Genomic DNA, 5,150 nt, shown 5'->3' with positions numbered 1-5,150 from the left:
AGGAGAAAGAGAGGGGATGTGGTAGAGAGGGTCAGACGTAGAGCAGGAGGGCAGGTGTGTGGAGGAGAATCAGACGGAGGTGAGGCAGAAGGTTCAAGGCCTGCGGTCCAGACGTCACTCCAGCTCAAGGTGTCTGTTCCCGCTCTCACTCTGTGTTCCTGTTCATCCGGGACGAGTCCAGAACCAGATTAACAATCTCGTTAACCTCCTTAAATCACCAAACACCCAGAGGGCCTCGTTAACCACTTCATCAAAGCAGAAAGGTTCACTTGGAGCCAGTGCACGTCACCTCGAGACACAGAGTCTCTTCAGTAAAAGTGCAACGTGGCTTATTTTCAAACCAAAACTTAACTCACCATAACTTGTAGAATGTCGAATTAAGTCTAAAGCCCTGTTAGGACTGGATTTGTTTCACTCATTCATTCATCTTCTACCGCTTATCCGAACTACCTCGGGTCACGGGGAGCCTGTGCCTATCTCAGGCGTCATCGGGCATCAAGACAGGATACACCCTGGACAGAGTGCCAACCCATCACAGGGCACACACACACTCTCATTCACTCACACAATCACACACTACGGACAATTTTCCAGAGATGCCAATCAACCTACCATGCATGTCTTTGGACCAGGGGAGGAAACCGGAGTACCCAGAGGAAACCTCTGAGGCACGGGGAGAACATGCAAACTCCACACACAAGGTGGAGGTGGGAATCGAACCCCCAACCCTGGAGGTGTGAGGAGAACGTGCTAACCACTAAGCCACCATGCACCCTTGTTTCACATGAATCACATGAATCTTGTTTCACATCGATGAATGAGTCACGCTGCAGCTGATGGTAAACTTTCCAGTGCCTGTGAAACACCAGAGCTCCGACTGAAGAGCTGAGACGTTTAATACACTAAATAAAAAGGTTTACACGGGAAGGCGTGAAAGTTTACAAGACGTTAAATTGTCACTCGAACCATCGCTCGGTCACTTATTACCACGCCGACGGACTTTCACACAAAGATAAACAGCTGAACTTCACGTGTTCGGTTACCGTTGTCGTCGTCCTTTATGTCTAACATCAAAACTTTGTCGTCTTTCGTTTCCTGCCAATTCGAAAACATTTAGAACTTTTATGTAGTTCAACAAAAAAAAAAAAAAGTCGAAAAATAAAATTCCTGCCACAGGTGGAACGTGACGTCTCACCTGTAGAGATATCTCACATCATGGTGAGACGGGGCTCGTGGGCGTTCTGTGGTTAGGATTCGCGGCAGTACGAAACCCATGTGCTAACAGCTAGCGTGCATGCCTTGGGCGAGTCCCTCATGCTTATGCGTCAGTAGGTGTTGACACACAACACACTGAGCAAACATTTTACTTGCACACACACACACACACACACACACACACACACTGTTTTTGTACACGTTATCTCACTGCTCAGCAAACATTGTTTGAGATTGCTATCTGTCTTCACCACTGAGTCGTGACCAAGCTAAAAGTCATTTACAGAAAAAACTCCTCACCTCATAGATTATTTATTTATTTATTTACTGTGTTAGAGTTGGGCTCATTTATATAAATGCTTGCACAATCTAGATCCAGTCAAGCTCATTAAAAAAAAGTTTTATTTTGGACAAAGTGACCGGTGCTTAGAGTTCCAATCTTCTCCTGATCCTCAGTCCTGACATTATACAACTCGAGTGAAGTCTCTTCACACCTCCAGCACTTCTGCTTCAGCCCGTCTGTGTGGACACGTGTTCGTATGTTCTCCACATGTTCTTCATGGTTCTTCAGCTCCTAAAATCATGTGTGTGTGTCCTGATTTTTGCTCAGGATGTGTTCAGACTTCACACCCAGGATTCCTGGGAGAGACTCCATCAGCATCGTCATCATCATCATGATGAAGTAGACACTGAAGACCAGAAAACAGAAGAACACAAAACAAAACCAGAGTCTGAGCACATGAGCACAGTTTAAATGAGATTTCTGCAGAAATGTTTACGTCAAAGAGAAAAGGACAGAGACGTGCAGAAGGGGAGAGAGGGGAAGAAAAGCAGAAGCTGCTGTGGTGTGTGTGTGTGTGTGTGTGTGTGTGTGCATGCACGCGCGTGTGTGTGTGTGCGCGCGCTTCTGTGGGCTTCTCAGCCCTGAAGGCGTTTTGTTCCCCCTCCCTGATGCGGCCTCCGGCTTTTGCTAATCCTCTCAAGACACACACACGCACACACATAGTGCTCCTGAGACGTGCCACGCTGCTTCTTATCTCCACACTCGACTGAGCTCCGCCACACACACACACACACACACACACACCCGAGAGCAGCGTAGCGCTCACACTAACCTCGCGCAGCATGGCCTAATCTTCCACTCCACGCTGATGAGGAAACGTACACGAGTAATTGTGACTCTGGAGAAAGGTGTAAATTAAGAGCGATTGTTTGTACATTCTGTAATTATAGCTATAAACGCGTACATTAACGTTAGCGTTACTGTGAGCCACTCAGGATTTATTTACTTCTTATAATCGCTCACACAGACCTCAAGGGGACATCTGTTACAGAGTCTGATCGTTATCTGCTTTCGGATCGATTTCTTTCTGGGACCCCCCCCCAACACACACACACACACACACACACACACACACACACACACACACACACCAAAAAAATACAAAATAGTGAAATTTGACGTATAGAAAAAGACTCATCAAAGCCAGGCTCGTTTGAGTCGACGCGACTCCTGGTGATTGAGAGGTTTGTTCTGATTGGTTACCTTTAGAAACACGTCTACGTTAGATTTCGTCATTTGTTTGTAGATCGTTTGTAGGAGTTTTAACGTGTCGTGAAACATTTCGATAATGAATTCGACGACGAACCGATCGAGAGTATCTGTAAATTTAGACAATTTTGACTTCATTACTGCAAAATTAATGGCACCCTATAAGAGTAGGAGGAGCTGTCGTGTGTTTCTTGTAGTTGAAGCGCTGCAGTGGACGAGCTGCGTTACTGGAAGGGTTCCTGGGAAAATGTCACCATTTTATTTATTTATTATTATTATTATTATTATTTTTTAATGGAACATTCGTGGACGAGGCTAAAACGTTATAAACGTGCTCTGAGTACGTTATGGCTTGATTACTTAACTGCATGAGTATGAAAAGATTCAGTGGGATTTTTCAGGTCAATGTGACCTACGACAAATATTTACATACTGTTACTAAAAGATGGAGGGATGTTTGGATCTCAGAGAGAATCTCACTTACTAAGAGCTCGGGAAGGTTCCGGAAAACCACGAGTGAAGCTTTGGGACACACTACAGCTCTACTGGGTGTTTTTGTTTTGTTTATTCGTCGGTTCGACTTAACTTTTACGCCAACAGATCAAACGGATGAACGAATTAAATCCTGTTTTTTTTTGTTGTTTTTTTTTGCGTCTCTGAATCGAGACGAGACGAATTCTAAAATTAGTTCAGCTGGAATTCATGCTGCGAGATTTTTCCGTGGAATCTTAGTGTAAATATAAATATAAGGTGGGTCATGGAGAGAGCAGTCTCCGCAAACCGAGACTTCACACACTCTCTCACACACACACACACACACACGCGCGCGCGCGCGCAGGCATGCACACACACGCCCTCAGCGCAGTCCTCAATTAGAGTCTTGGCACTCGCCGCGCTATCCCATAATCCTCTTTGATGTCAGGAGGAAAGGTCAGAGGAGGGTCATTGCCAGGGCAAACTCACACACGCACACTGGAAATTTATTACACACACGCACACACACCTCATGTGACTGAGCGTGGCTGTTTTTCCTTTCACAATCATTCCTTCCTTCTCTCTCTCCTGGAACATCTGTGTGCAATTGAAGCGGCGCATAAATTATTCTTCAGCAGCGCCACGTCTTTCTCCCTCTCTTTTCACTCGTTCTCTCTCTCCCTCGCTCTCTTTCTATCTATGTCTACACACACACACACACACACTCGCACAAATTACGAGGCTTACCGAGAGCGCAGCTCGGCCTGCTGTAGAGTTTCACGGTGCTGCTGCACAAAAGGACATCCTGTTTCCTGGAACATGAACACACACACACACACACACACGCACGCACACACACACACGTGGTCTATTGTGCAGCAGACTGTTCAGTGTGTTAACCCTTTGCGTCTCTCTTTCTGGATTTTTTCTTGCTTTTCCTTATAGTGTATCATACAAAAATACACTGTAGGTAAATCTGTGCAGACTTTTAGGGCTGTGTGTGTGTGTGTGTGTGTGTGTGTGTGTGTCTGAGTAATGTGCCAGCAAGCGTCTGAGTCTGCGTTTACTGCCTCCATGAGCAGCCCAAGACTAACAGCACAGCCCAGCTGATGAATATTTAACGTGTGTGTGCGCGCCTGTGTATGTGTGCGTCTGGGTGTGTGCGCGTGTGTGCGCGTGTACTGAGTAGCTAGAATCATTTATTAATGCCGGCTGAGGGAGAGATGAATAGATCGGCTGTGTACACAGTGCCTGGGCAGGGTGGATGGCGGCTCGCTCTGTGTGCGCGCGTGTGTGTGTGTGTGTGTGTGTGAGAGAGAGAGAGAGAGAGAGAGAGAGAGAGAGAGAGGCATTGCCATATATAGGCACACATCCATTATTAATCACTTCATCCAGGATTGATGAAAAGTGGACCGTCGCCTGAGTAACCAGGCCCACTAAACACACACACACACACACACACACACACACGCGCGCACTCCGATAAAGAATTCTCTCCGATTTGCGTCTCTTCATCTCATCAATTAAAACCCCCACATAAACTTTTTCCAAATGTTTTTCCCACACTTTCGAAATCTAGCAAACTGAAAGGGCTGAATCAGCTTCCTGAGTCACATCCCGTCTCGTTTTATGACATTTTAACCAATAAAAAGCAATCTGCATATCCGGGACATCGTATTCCCGAGGTGTTGAAAGTAGCCAAATTCTGTGCTCAAGTAAAAGTGCAATTAATCACTGAAATAAATCTTCTGATAAAAGCTGAGCTACAGCTCCAAGTTCCTCCTCAAGTGTGTGTGTCTGTGACCACGTGTGTCTGTGCCTGTGATTGTGTGTGTGGCTGTGTGTGTGACTGTGAGTCTGTGTGTGCCTGAGTGTGTGTCTTTGACTCTGTGTGTCCGTAACTGTCACT

The 5,150-nt window shown here is 46.0% G+C and overlaps 2 long non-coding RNA genes across 2 annotated transcripts in view; both read right to left on the bottom strand.

Annotated features, from left to right (window-relative positions):
- The window catches only part of LOC132838912 (uncharacterized), a 7,015-nt gene extending 5,733 nt beyond the window's left edge, over window positions 1-1,282 (bottom strand). Inside the window, exons 1-2 of the long non-coding RNA XR_009647672.1 lie at window positions 1,196-1,282; window positions 1,044-1,095 (exon numbers count right to left, since the gene is read on the bottom strand). This is a non-coding gene — a long non-coding RNA (uncharacterized LOC132838912). The remainder of the gene's footprint in view (window positions 1-1,043; window positions 1,096-1,195) is intronic.
- A 226-nt stretch (window positions 1,283-1,508) lies between these two features.
- On the bottom strand, window positions 1,509-4,447 carry LOC132838829 (uncharacterized). The gene is made up of 2 exons (XR_009647668.1): window positions 3,989-4,447; window positions 1,509-1,904 (listed from the first exon to the last, which is right to left on the bottom strand). It is a non-coding gene; the product is annotated as an uncharacterized LOC132838829 (long non-coding RNA).
- Between the last annotated feature and the right edge of the window lie 703 nt (window positions 4,448-5,150).

The sequence above is a fragment of the Tachysurus vachellii genome, chromosome 23 (genome assembly GCF_030014155.1).
Source record: "Tachysurus vachellii isolate PV-2020 chromosome 23, HZAU_Pvac_v1, whole genome shotgun sequence".
Taxonomy (NCBI): Eukaryota; Metazoa; Chordata; class Actinopteri; order Siluriformes; family Bagridae; genus Tachysurus; species Tachysurus vachellii.
This window is presented reverse-complemented; position numbering and strand designations above follow the sequence as displayed.